The following is a 15,000-nucleotide window of genomic DNA, read 5'->3' on the forward strand; positions in this document are numbered from 1 at the left end:
CAGCCTCCCCTCCACACCAAACCTTTACCACCATCCTGTCACAGAGAAACTCCATTGCCTCGCCCCACAGCTAATATCCAATACCATAAAGCCTACAACTTTCCCATACTGACTCCAAATTTCTTGGCTTCTACAAATTCTTAAGAGTTTCTTTCAATTTCCTAATATCTATTACTTTATCTCTCATCTTAAATGCCCCAGTAGAATCTGTCTCCGCCTCCACCACCTTAAACACGTCTACACTCATAACTTTCCCGACACTTTACCTTCTATAATCAAACTCTAATTTTTTTCATCTTTCTTAATAAATACGATGAAATATACCGCCGTTTGTACATTATGTATATCCTTCCCTTCAGATTCCTTCTTCCTAGATATCCCAAGGCCAGTATAAAGGAGTTCAACCGCCCACTAGCTTCTTCTGTCCCTAACCAAACCTTCCCAACCCAGAAGAGTCCTCCTCCCATCACTGTATTGTTAAAGCACAACACATATTTAATATTAAGTGTTACTCGAGTGACTGACTGACCGCATATATTTTATTTGAAGACGCGTTTTGTAAAGCGATCCCAGGAACCCAATTGTTATTCTTGCCAAGTTGTGAAAAGAAATGTTAATTGTTTATATTACAGTTTAATATAAAGATAAAGGTTATCGTTCTTATATTATCGAAGTAAAAACAAATACAATTATCTATGATGCATGTACGTGCATATTATATAGACCGTATATGTAGACTCATATATAGCTTCTATATAATATGCATAATTATGTAAGGTATTGGTAAGCAGGTACTGCGTGATATATATATATATATATATATATATATATATATATATATATATATATATATATATATATATATATATATATATATATATATATATATATATATAAAGAACCTACGATATGATTTTTTGCCTCTTGTTAAGCACTGCACAGGTCACGTGCTGCCCATGAACACACTCAGTTCATTCAAACACACACACACACACACACACACACTTGACCCTCTGACTGCTAATGGCAATATGACATTTCTTACTTCACCTGATGTTTTACTTCGCCAAAATATAACTACGAGCACTAAAAGGTTTGAGTCACTCCACCACACCTTTTCGTGCCAGCGGTGACTTTCAGGACCTCACCTTACCCTGCACCAGTTCCTCTTGTTCAGTAAGAGGGTGTGTCATAGGAGTCAGAGGCTATATGATGCCGTACAATGACAAGTCATACGTGTTCGCTCCAAACCCTTACCCTCCACACTCTACCTCCACTATCCACATGAACACACCAAATAATCATGGAAAATCACACTACACCAGGCAAACTACACAGAAACACGCACCCAAACACACACCCACATCCACCCACCCACAGCCACCCACCCACCCACACACACACAAAACATGGCCGCCTTACTAAAGAATAAACTTGAATTTTTTGTGAGAACACATACAACGCCTTAGAACATGTAATTCTGGTGTTAAAAGAAATAAATAATAATAATAATAATAATAATAATAATAATAATAATAATAATAATAATAATAATAACAATAAAATAGAAAGAAAAGTTTATCATCTCTAACTTTATATGAATAAGTACATATATATATATAACTATAACATGATATAATACAAACTTATATTTCTCTAGGTCTGTGGGATAACCTTCTCCCGCACACCTGAGCACGGTTTTAATTAGTGGGACACGTGCCCAGGTGCGCGAACCTTGCCGCAATAGGACACAGGTTTTGTTATATATTCGTAACAAAATCGCCTCTCGTAGTGTGAAGATTGTAGGGAATATTTATACCTCTAACACGACAGCGTAAGGTTGAAGTTTGCATGTCCATAGATGCGGGTCAATCTTGAGAAGTGAAGCTTTTGCAAAATAAAGTCTGAGGAAAACTGTCTTTCCTTAATTACAAAGCTTTTTTTTTTTATGTGTGTGTGTGTGTGTTATGTAGGAGAGATACCGGCCAAGGGCAACAAAAATCCAATAAAAAAAAGCCCACTGAGATTCCGGTCTCTGAAAAGGGTCAGAAACGATAGTAAAAAATTGAAGGATAGGTGTCTTGAAACCTCCCTCTTAAAGGAGTTCAAATCATAGGAAGGTGGAAATACAGAAGCAGGCAAGAAGTTCCAGAGTTTAACAGACAAAGGGATGAATGATTGAGAATACTGGTTAACTCTTGCATTAGAAAGGTGGACAGAATAGGGGAAAGAGAAAGAAAAAAGTCTTGAGCAGCGAGGCCACGGAAAGATGGGAGGCATGCAGTTATCAAGATCAAAAGACCAGTTAGCAGGAAAATAGCAGTCGAAGATAGCAAGAGATGCAACATTTGCACATTGCAGTGATGAGAAAGAGGCTGAAGATAGTCAGTTAGAGGAGAGGAGTTGATGGAACGAAAAGCTTTTGATTCCACGCTGTCTACAAGAACGGTACGAGTGGAACCCCTCCCCCCCGAGACTTGTGAAGCATACTCCATACATGGACGGATAAGGCGCTTGTACAGGGTTAGCAGCGTGGGGGTGAGAAAAACTGGTGGAGACCACCATAACACCATAACATCTCATAGAAGCTATTTTAGCTAGAGGTGAGATGTGAAGTTTCCAGTTTAGATTATAAGAAAAGGACAGATCAAGGATGTTCAGTATAGAAGATGGGGACGGTTGAGTGTCACTGAAGAAGAGGGGATAGTTGTCTGGAAGGTTATTTCGAGCTGATAGATGGAGGAATTGAGTTTTTGAGGCATTGAACAATACCAGGTTTGCTCTGCCCCAATCAGAAATTTTAGAGATCAGAAATCAGGCGTTCTGTGGCTTCCCTGCGTAAACTTGTAGGAGGAGGTAGTAGACACCTGCCGAAACGATAATTACTCCCAGTGAGGTCTAAAGCACTGTTCAGGGGGTGCTGTGAACTTACGAGTATCATTAAACCCAGCTGTGACCTCACTGAACGTTTCCCTTTGTGTCTAACAACACAAGGGGGCAGTCACAGCCTGCCCTCTAAAGACAACTCTCTTCCTCCACACAAAACTACAAGCACCTAATAACACACACACCCTTCACTCAAAAATTTTAAAATCATCATGGCGACTCCTACACCAGCCTCGGAGTCCCCATCAGGGGAGAGGACCATAAATGTCCCCAGGTCGGACTGCCTTTCTGTCGACGACCCTAAGTGTCTTGACACCCCCCCCTCAACTTTTTCTTCATTAACTTCTGCAACATTCGCGGTCTAAGATCTAATTTTCAATCTGAAGAACACCACCTCTCCTCTTCTAAACCTCATCTTCTTTTCCTCACTGAAACTCAGGTGTCTGAGGCAACTGACAGTAGCCCCTTTTCTGTTCCCTCCTACTTTCTCTATCCTCATTTTCGATCCAAAGCTGGATGCTGCGTTTATGTGCGCAATGACTTAACCTGCTCTTGTGCCCACGCTCTTGAATCTTCCGAGTTATCCACCATCTGGCTACGACTACAGAGCCACTCTCATACTAAATTTATCTGTGCTGTATACCTCTCACCTAACTCCTCTAATTATAAGAAATTCTTTGACTACTTAACTTCCAAAGTGGAGCACATTCTGACCCTCTTCCCTTTTGCAGAGATCTCCATTCTTGGAGACTTCAATGTTCACCACCAGCTTTGGCTTTCCTCTCCCTTCACTGACCATCCTGGTGAACTAGCCTACAACTTTGCTATCCTCCATGACCTAGAGCAATTGGTGCAACACCCTACTCGTATTCCTGACCGTCTTGGAGATACGCCCAACATTCTTGACCTTTTCCTGACCTCTAATCCTTCTGCTTATGCTGTCACCCTTTCTTCTCCGTTGGGCTCCTCCGATCACAATCTCATATCTTTATCTTGTCCTATCGCTCCAATCCGTCCTCAGGATCCCCCTAAGCGAAGGTGCCTCTGGCGTTTTGCCTCTGCTGGTTTGGGGGACCTGAGGAGTTATTTTGCTGATTTTCCTTGGAATGACTACTGCTTCCGTGTCAGAGATCCGTCTTTGTGTGCTGAGCGCATAACAGAGGTGATAGTGTCTGGCATGGAGGCGTACATTCCTCACTCGTTTTCTCGTCCTAAACCTTCTAAACCTTGGTTTAACACAGCTTGTTCTCATGCTATACATGATAGAGAGGTGGCCCACAAAAGGTACTTAAGCCTTCCATCACCAGAATCTCATGCACTTTATATTTCTGCCCGGAACCATGCCAAGTCTGTTCTGCAACTAGCCAAAAACTCCTTCAATGACAGAAAATGTCAAAACCTTTCAAGATCTAACTCCCCTCGTGATTTCTGGCATCTAGCTAAAAATATCTCCAATAACTTTGCTTCTTCTTCTTTCCCTCCTCTATTTCAACCAGATGGCACCACTGTTATCACATCTATTTCTAAAGCTGAAATCTTCGCTGAAATCTTTGCTAAAAACTCTACCTTGGACGATTCTGGGCTTGTTCCTCCCTCTCCTCCACCCTCTGACTACTTCATGCCATGTATTAAAATTCTTCGCAATGATGTTTTCCATGCCCTCGCTGGCCTAAACCCTCGGAAGGCTTATGGTCCTGATGCGGTCCCTCCTATTGTTTTCTGAAACTGCCTCCGTGCTTGTACCTTGCCTAGTCAAACTCTTTCAGCTCTGTCTGTCAACATCTACCTTTCCTTCTTGCTGGAAGTTTGCCTACATTCAACCTGTTCCTAAAAAGGGTGACCGTTCTAATCCCTCAAACTACCGTCCTATTGCTTTAATTTCCTGCCTATATAAAGTTTTTGAATCTATCCTCAACAGGAAGATTCTTAAACATCTATCACTTCACAACCTTCTATCTGATCGCCAGTATGGGTTCCGTCAAGGCCGCTCTACTGGTGATCTTCTGGCATTCCTTACTGAGTCTTGGTCATCCTCTTTTAGAGATTTTGATGAAACTTTTGCTGTTGCCTTGGACATATCAAAAGCTTTTGATAGAGTCTGGCACAAAGCTTTGATTTCCAGACTGCTCTCCTATGGTTTCTATCCTTCTCTCTGTAACTTCATCTGAAGTTTCCTTTCTGACCGTTCTATTGCTGCGTGGTAGACGGTCACTGTTCTTCTCCTAAATCTATTAACAGTGATGTTCCTCAGGGTTCTGTCCTGTCACCCACTCTCTTCTTATTATTCATTAATGATCTTCTAAACCAAACTTCTTGTCCTATCCAATCCTACGCTGATGATACCACCCTGCACTTTTCCACGTCTTTTCATAAAAATTCAACCCTTCAGGAGGTAAACATATCACGCAGGCAAGCCACAGAACGCTTGACTTCTGATCTTTCTAAAATTTCTGATTGGGGCAGAGCAAACTTGGTATTGTTGAATGCCTCAAAAACTCAATTCCTCCATCTATCAACTCGACACAACCTTCCAGACAACTATCCCCTCTTCTTCAATGACACTCAACTGTCCCCCTCTTCTACACTGAACATCCTCGGTCTGTCCTTTACTTATAATCTGAATTGGAAACTTCACATCTCACCTCTAGCTAAAACAGCTTCTATGAAGTTAGGTGTTCTGAGACGTCTCCACCAATTTTTTCACCCCCCCCCCAGCTGCTAACTCTGTACATGGGCCTTATCCGTCCATGTATGGAGTATGCTTCACATGTCTGGAGAGGTTCCACTCATACTGCTCTTCTAGACAGGGTGGAATCAAAAGCTTTTCGTCTCATCAACTCCTCTCCTCTAACTGACTGTATTCAGCCTCTCTCTCACCGCCGCAATGTTGCATATCTAGCTGTCTTCTACCGCTATTTTCATGCTAACTGCTCTTCTGATCTTGCTAACTGCATGCCTCCCCTCCTTCCGCGGCTTCGCTGCACAAGACTTTCTTCTTTCTCTCACCCCTATTCTGTCCACCTCTCTAACGCAAGAGTTAACCAGTATTCTCAATCATTCATCCCTTTCTCTGGTAAACTCTGGAACTCCCTGCCTGCTTCTGTATTTCCACCTTCCTATGACTTGAATTCCTTCAAGAGGGAGGTTTCAAGACACTTATTCATCAATTTTTGACCACTGCTTTGACCCTTTTATGGGACTGGCATTTCAGCGGGCATTTTTTTTATTAGATTTTTGTTGCCCTTGGCCAGTGTCCCTCCTACATAAAAAAAAAATATATATTTACTTCCTAAAGGGTTGGACGTCTAGGAAAAGACGTGAAAAAGTGCAGGGTGATATCATCAGAGTAGGAGTGGATAGGACAAGAAGTTTGGTTTAGAAGATCATCGATAAATAATAGGAAGAGAGTGGGTAACAGGACAGAACCCTGAGGAACATCACTGTTCAAGGCAACAGCAAAAGTATCACCAAAATCTCTAAGAGAGGGTGATCAAGACTCAGTAACAAGAGCCAGATCACCAGAAAGGCAGCCTTGACGGAATTCATACTGGCGATCAGGTAGAAGGTAATGAAGCGAAAGATGTGATAGAATCTTCCTGTTGAGGATAGATTCAAGAAATTAAGATAGGCAAGAAATTAAAGCAATAGGACGGTAGTTTGAAGGATTAAAACCGTCACCCTTTTTAGGAACAAGCTGAATGTAGGCAAACTTCCAGCAAGAAACAAAATGTAGATAGAGTTGAAAGAGTTTGACTAGGGAAGGTATAAACATGGAAGCGCAGTTTCTGAGAACAATAGGAGGGACCCCTTCAGATCCATAAGCATTCCGAGGGTTTGGGCCAGTGAGGGCATGGAAAACATCACTGCGAAGAATTTTAATAGGTAGCATGAAGTAGTCAGAGGGTGAAGGAGAGGGAGGAACAAGCCCTGAACCGTTCAAGGTAGAGTTTTTAGCAACGGTTTGAGCAGAGTTCAGCTTTAGAGATAGATGTGATAGCAGTGGTGCCATCTGGTTGAAATAAAGAAGAAAAAGAAAAAGAAGAAAAGTTATTGGAGATGTTTTTGGCTAGGTGCCAAAATTCACGAGGGGAGTTAGATCTTAAAAGATTTTGACATTTTCTGTCAATGAAGGAGTTTTTGGCTAGTTGCAGAACAGACATGGCATGGTTCCGGGCAGAAATATAAAGTGCATGAGATTCTGGTGATGGAAGGCCCAAGTACCCTTTGTAGGACACCTCTCTGTCATGTATAGCACGAGAATAGGCTGTGTTAAATCAAGGTTTAAAAGGTTTAGGTCGCGAAAAAGAGTGAGGGATGTACGCCTCCATGCCAGACATTATCACGTCTGTTATGCGCTCGGCATACAGAGATGGGTCTCTGACACGGAAGCAGTAGTCATTCCAAGGAAAATCAGCAAAATACCTCCTCAGGTCCCCCAGCTAGCAGAGGCAAAACGCCAGAGGCACCTCGGCTTAGGAGGATCCTGAGGAGGGATTGGAGCCATAGGACAAGATACACATATGAGATTGTGATCGGAAGAGCCCAACGGAAAAGAGAGGGTAACAGCATAAACAAAAGTATTAGAGGTTAGGAAAAATTCAAGAATGTTGGGCGTATCTCCAAGACAGTCAGGAATACGAGTAGGGTGTTGCAAAAGTTGCTCTAGGTCATGGAGGATAGCAAAGGTGAAGGCTAGTTCACCAGGATGGTCAGTGAAAGGAGAGGAAAAGACTGAAATCTCCAAGAATGGAGTCAGAATGTGCTCCACTTTGGAAGTTAAGTAGTCAAAGAATTTCTTATAGTCAGAGGAGTTAGGTGAGAGGTATACAGCACAGGTAAATTTAGTTTCAGAGTGACTCCGTAGTCGTAGCCAGATGGTGGGAAACTCGGAAGATTGAAGAGCGTGGGCACGAGAGCAGATTAAGTAGTTCTGCACAAAAACGCAACATCGAGCTTTAGACTGAAAATGAGGATAGAGAAATTGGGAGGGAATAGAAAAGGGGCTACTGTCAGTTACCTCAGACACCTGTGTTTCAGTAAGGAAAAGAAGATTCGGTTTAGTGAATGTGAGGTGATGTTCTACAGATTGAAATTTGGATCTAAGACCGCGAATGTTGCAGAAGTTTACGAAGAAAAGTTGAGGGGATGTCAAAACACTTAGGGTCGATACCAGAAGAAGAGTCCGACCTTTGGACATTTGTGGTCCTCTCCCCAGATGGGGACTCCGAGACTGGCGTGGGAGTCGCCATTATAATTTTTAATTTTGAGTGAAGGGTGTGTGTGTAATTAAGTGCTTGCAGTTTTGTGCGTAGGAAGAGAGTTGTTTTTAGAGAATAGGCTACCCCCCTAGTGCTGTAAGACACAAAGAGAAACGTTCAGTGAGGTCACAGCTGGGTTTAATGATAAGTTCACAGCATCCTCTGATCCAGTGCTTTAGACATCGCTGGGAGTGTGTGTGTGTGTGTGTGTGTGTGTGTGTGTGTGTGTGTGTGTGTGTGTGTGTGTGTGTGTGTGTGTGTGTGTGTGTGTGTGTGTGTGTGTGTGTGTTTGTTTGTACGTTATATCTATCAATTTTTTTTTCGTCATCTTAATGATGATGATGATAATAGTAATGAAAATAATAATAATAATAATAATAATAATAATAATAATAATAATAATAATAATAATAATAATAATAATAATAACAACAACAACGACAACAACAACAACAACAGCAGCAGCAGCAGCAACAACAAGAACAACAACAATAGCATTATTATTATTATTATTATTATTATTATTATTATTATTATTATTATCATTATTATTATTATTATTATTATTATTATTATTATTAATATTATTATTATCATTATCATAATTATTAACACTACCATCATCATTATCATCATCATCATCATCATCATCATCATATACCGCTTAAGCAGGGCCTGTGACCCTTGAGCAGTGTGGCTGTGAGTATTGGTATTTTCTCCTCATGAGACCTAAGGCGAAGATGCTTATAAGTGTGTGTGTAAGGAATGCTTATAAGTGTGTGTGCACTTGTAATATGTACACATGAAAGCCCACTGTCTCCTCAGTCTGCCTAACCTTAACCTTATATGTACAGACCAACACGCCACCCAGCCACTAAGACGACGACTTGCTAATAGGAGACATTAACCTCCAGCGCCCAGCATCTCAGCTCCTCAAGGGAGCGTCACAACATATTATACGTTGTCCTTGAGTTGTCCTCCGCAGCACGACTCTTTCTTCCTATTCCCCCGCTACTCCAACTTTTCCATCTCGTCACCCGACAATTATATAAGAATGATTGGACGTCATCGCTGTTCTTTCTGTCGCAATATTACATAATCGTGCTTCTGTGTGTGTGTGTGTGTGTGTGTGTGTGTGTGTGTGTGTGTGTGTGTGTGTGTGTGTGTGTGTGTGTGTGTGTGTGTTGCAGCACGGAAGGACCCTGGGATTCCCACCTATAACACACCAGTGCTGCACCATCAACCATTGTGTGTGTGTGTGTGTGTGTGTGTGTGTGTGTGTGTGTGTGTGTGTGAGAGAGAGAGAGAGAGAGAGAGAGAGAGAGAGAGAGAGAGAGAGAGAGAGAGAAAACTGCATTATATTAATCATCATCTGCGTTATATTAATACAATAAAATTGTACAAAGTAACCAGGGATAAGTACAATCATCCCCTCCCGGAAACATTTTGGTGGCAGTGGCAGCCTCTTCATGGCTTCATCAATCACGTTGTGGTGCGTGACATGGTCCACGTATGTACTAGAAAATATACATAACCATATAGGCTCATATGGATACGTACATATCTGTATGTATATTTATCCATCATGTGAAGTATGTACGTACACCTACCTGAACATAACTTCGCTCCACTCGTTCTTCTTCTTCTTCTTCTTCTTACTATTATTATTATCAATATTGTTATTACTAACTTTGTCAAGATTATTATTATTATTGTTATCATTATTGTTATTATTATTATTATTATTATTATTATTATTATTATTATTATTATTATTATTAGTTGTTGTTGTAGTAGTAGTAGTAGTAGTATTGCTATTAGGATCATAAATATTGCTACTACCACTTTTACAGTAGCAACAGCAAAAGCAACAACAATAACAACAACAACAATAACAACATCAGCAATCTATATTACTTTTGCTGCTGCTACTACAACTATTTTTACTACCATTACTTCTACTACGTCATGCTGCTGTTGCTGCTGCTACTACTACTACTACTACTACTACTACTATTACTGCTACTACTACTACTACTACTACTATATGCGGGTTACTTTTATTAAGGTTTCCATCAGCTACGGGACTGATTCAGTACCAGGCGTCACCTCTCCTTACCTCCCTCCCCATCCATTATTTGTCCTCGCCATATATACCTTAACAACGCCCTCTCATTACCTCTCGACACCATCCATCAACACCCATTACCTCCCAACGACCACTCCCTTTCACTATCTACAGTCTTCCATCAAGGTTCCAGTGTCGCGTTAAAAGGTAAGATACGTAAAGGAAGAGGACCGGAAAAAAAAAAAAAAAAAAAATATATATATATATATATATATATATATATATATATATATATATATATATATATATATATATATATATATATATATATATATATATATATATATATATATACTTAAGTTACGCAACATATTGGGAAAAGTGTGTGGATGGGTAACAATTCACACTTATTCAAAATTATGCAACAAATGTAGGAGAGAGAGAGAGAGAGAGAGAGAGAGAGAGAGAGAGAGAGAGAGAGAGAGAGAGAGAGAGAGAGAGAGAGAGAGAGAACACATAAAGGGTGAAGGGAGTCTAGTCATCGGCAGTCGCCCTCCTGCCACAGCAGCGGCAACACTTCCTCGGCGTAAGTAAGTTTAATTCATTCAGACATTTACTTATTTTCTTAATATGTACATATTCTAAACTTTTACAGTTAGTTAATCTCGTCCATAGATCAGTTTGTTTTGGTTTGAGCAGATATCATTAATAATATGTACTTATCCAATGGTAGGGTTACACACCGGTGTTTCACTTCTTTCAAGGTGCATGTGCAACCGGTGATTGTGAGGGAGCAGTAAGGTGAACGGCTTAGGACACTCTAAAGTAACTTTTGGCGCATCTTAATTGACAATAGATTCCTTGTCCTCCACTTCTATACGCTGGTCATTTGGAAGCAATCTTCCATCAGTGAAGGAAGGACAGGTCCTGGCAAACACACGCAAGAGAACGAACGCTGACGCGAGATGGTAGTGTAGTAAAGGTGTCGCCAACACTGTCTTATTTTGATACATGTGCTGCGGGATAAAGGAATTGTGTTTGTTTTGTCTTTTAGTCATAAAATTAGATAACACTCGTTTGGTTCATCTCATTGACAGATATTGCAAATATTACGAAATAATGTTTCAAAAAAATCTATAGAGTGAAATAATTTTCGATGTAACATTGTAACATAATGCTATTTATTATTCATGTTACTTCAAAATTCAATGTAATGATAATAAATCAATAATCAAAAGAAATATTAAAGGCGTCTTCTATTCACTGATTTGGTCGAGTGCCCCGTGCTCTACTTACAATCTTGATCTAAATCTTGATCTGACCTGAGTGATCCGGATCATGATCTGGATGATCCGGAGGTGTGTTATAGCAAACGACACTTGCTGAAGTTTATGTTCGGGGCCAGATTACTAGCTGAGTAGCTTCTACTGAATCCACAGCAAGAAAACGACCGATACATCTTCGGAGCAAGTTGAATGATAATGAATCGTTGCTGAACGTTGTTGCAGCACAGAACGTGTATCATAGTGGCAATAAATACCAGAAACAAAAGAAATATAGCAAGCCATATCAAATCCTGCTCTTATGGATTCTGATCATAATTACGTGGCAATTCCCGCCTACCAACGACTATATGATGAAGCAAAGGAAGATAACGCTCGTTCAGTAGTAAATAATATATCTTTACTTTTGAAGTGGCACAATAATGGTGTCAATAGTATCGTCACGCGGGACAAGATAACCTCACCTTACGTCCGAATATCTGCCAATTTTACAATCTGTATCTCACAAGAACGAGTACTTCCAGCATACTGAAAGTACTCGTTCTGGCACGCGTGCTGATGTACCCATATGATATGATATGATATGATATGATATGATATGATATATATATATATATATATATATATATATATATATATATATATATATATATATATATATATATATATATATATATATATATATATATATTACTACTGCTACTACTATCTGTATCTCAGGAATGTCACAGTATCAGGTGACGGATCACACCTCAACTCACTCCTCGCCAGGTGTGTCTGAAGGAAAGCGGTCTAATATTTCCCACGGTCACGTACGGCTTTTTTAGACATTTATTCTAGGTCTTTTTCATGGACCTATAGATGTGTAGCATATAAATAGAGACTGACCTCCCCATCAACAAGCTAGAAGGAAAGAGGAAAGGAGGGCACTTCAGGGCTAGACTCCGAAGCGAGCACTTTCTTTTATTTATTTTTTCTTATGTAGGAGGGACACTGGCCAAGGGCAACAAAAATCCAATAAAAAAAAAAATGCCCACTGAGATGCCAGTCCCATAAAAGGGTCCAAAACGGTAGTCAAAAACTGAAGGATAAGTGCCTTGAAACCTAACTTTTGAAGGAATTCAAGTCATAGGAAGATGGAAAAACAGAAGCAGGCAGGGCGTTCTAGAATTTACCAGAGAAAGGAATGAATGATTGAGAATAAGGGTTAACTCTTGCATTAGAGAGGTGGACAGAATAGGGCGAGGCCGCGGGAGGAGGGGAGGCATGCAGTTAGCAAGATCAGAAGAGCAGTTAGCATGAAAACAGCGGTAGAAGACAGACAGAGATGCAACATTGCGGCGATGAGAGAGAGGCTGAAGACAGTCAGTTAGAGGAGAGGAGTTGAGGAGACGAAAATCTTTTGATTCCACCCTGTCTAAAAGAGCGGTATGAGTGGGTGACAGGACAGAACCCTGAGGAATACCACTTTTAATAGATTTAGGAGAACAGTGACCGTCTACACAGCAGCAATAGATCGGTCAGAAAGGAAACTTGAGATGAAGTTACAGAGAGAAGGTTAGAAGTCGTAGGAGGGTAGTTTGGAAATCAAAGCTTTGTGCCAGACTCTATCAAAAGCTTTTGATATGTCTAAGGCAACAGCAAAAGTTTCACCAAAATCTCTAAAAGAGGATGACCAAGAATCAGTAAGAAAATCCAGATCACCAGTAGAGCGGCCTTGATGGAACCCATACTGGCGATCAGATAGAGGGTTGTGAAGTGATGGATGTTTAAGAATCTTCCTGTTGAGGATAGATTAAAAAACTTTAGATAGGCAGGAAATTAAAGCAATAGGACGGTAGTTTGAGGGTTAAGAACGGTCACCCTTTTTTAGGAACAGGCTGAATGTAGGCAAACCTCCAGCAAGAAGGAAAGGTAGATGTTGACAGACAGAGCTAAAAGAGTTTGACTAGGCAAGGTGCAAGCACGGAGGCACAGTTTCGGAGAACAGTAGGAGGGACCCCATCAGGTCCATAAGCCTTCCGAGGGTTTAGGCCAGCGAGGGCATGGAAAACATCATTCCGAAGAATTTTAATATGTAGCATGAAGTAGTCAGAGGGTGGAGGAGAGGGAGGAACAAGCCCTGAATCATCCAAGGTAAAGTTTTTAGCAAAGGTTTGAGCGAAGAGTTCAGCTTTAGAAGTAGATGTGATAGCAGTAGTGCCATCTGGTTGAAATAAAGGAAGGAAAGAAGAAGCAAATATTTTTGTCTAGATGCCAGAAATCACGAGGGGAGTTAGATCTTGAAAGATTTTGATACTTTATGTTAATGAAGGAGTTTTTGGCTAGTTGGAGAACAGACTTGGCATGGTTCCGGGCAGAAATATAAAGTGCATAAGATTCTGGTGATGGAAGGCTTAAGTACCTTTTGTAGGCCACCTCTCTATCATGTATAGCACGAAAACAAGCTGTGTTAAACCAAGGTTTGGAAGGTTTAGGTCGAGAAAAAGAGTGAGGAATGTACGCCTCCATGCCAGACACTATCACCCCTGTTATGCGCTCAGCACACAAAGACAGGTCTCTGACACGGAAGAAGTAATCATTCCAAGGAAAATCAGCAAAATACCTCCTCAGATCCCCCAAACTAGCAGAGGCAAAACGGCAGAGGCACCTTCTCTTATGGGATCTTGAGGAGGGATTGGAGCGATAGGACAAGATAAAGATATGAGATTGTGATCGGAGAAGCCCAACAAAGAGAGAGTGATAGCATAAACAGAAAGGTTAGAGGTTAGGAAAAGGTCAAGAATGTTGGGCATATTTCCAAGACGGTCAGGAATACGAGTAGGGTGTTGCACCAATTGCTCTAGGTCATGGAGGATAGCAAAGTTGAAGGCTAGTTCACCAGGATTGTCAGTGAAGTGAGAGGAAAGCAGAAGCTGGTGGTGAACATTGAAGTCTTCAAGAATGGAGATCTCTGCAAAAGGGAAGAAGGTCAGAATGTGCTCCACTTTGGAAGTTAAGTAGTCAAAGAATTTCTTATAGGCAGAGGAGTTAGGTGAGAGGTATACAGCACAGATAAATTTAGTATGAGAGTGACTCTGTAGTCGTAGCCAGGTGGTGGAAAACTCGGAAGATTCAAAAGTGTGGGCTCTATATTATTCGTGTTACACCGAATAAACCTCCAACGCTACAAGATGTAATTTCCTCACCTCCCATACCCCCAGTCTGAAGGAGGCAGGATGGGAGGAAGGCGTACCATGGCTGGTACACTGACACTCGTGACACCATCACTGTGTGAAGAGAGCTTTGTATGAAACTTGTACTCTGTTCATGGCCAGGCATGGAGCCCAGTCTCGTGCTGCCATTCTTTTCTCCTTTAACAAAGATCCAGCTAGGTAGGCTCACTGACATTTCCATAGAGAATAGTGGCAAGCATCAATAGTCTACAGGGAGTGACACCTGAGCAGCGACTTAACTGTATTTTTTATTGCTATAATCAATAATGGCTTCGAGCATTCTTCTTTTT

The 15,000-nt window shown here is 40.9% G+C and overlaps 1 protein-coding gene across 2 annotated transcripts in view; it reads left to right on the forward strand.

The window, feature by feature from the left end:
* The first annotated feature begins 10,707 nt into the window (after positions 1 to 10,707).
* LOC135104211 (cholinesterase 1-like) overlaps positions 10,708 to 15,000 on the forward strand; it is a 13,632-nt gene continuing 9,339 nt past the window's right edge. Inside the window, exon 1 of one of the 2 annotated variants that reach the window (XM_064011337.1) lies at positions 10,708 to 10,802. The gene's annotated coding sequence lies outside the window, so the exon portion shown is untranslated. The remainder of the gene's footprint in view (positions 10,803 to 15,000) is intronic. The other variant, XM_064011338.1, reaches the window with a different exon arrangement.

This window comes from Scylla paramamosain, chromosome 10, assembly GCF_035594125.1.
Source record: "Scylla paramamosain isolate STU-SP2022 chromosome 10, ASM3559412v1, whole genome shotgun sequence".
Taxonomy (NCBI): domain Eukaryota; kingdom Metazoa; phylum Arthropoda; class Malacostraca; order Decapoda; family Portunidae; genus Scylla; species Scylla paramamosain.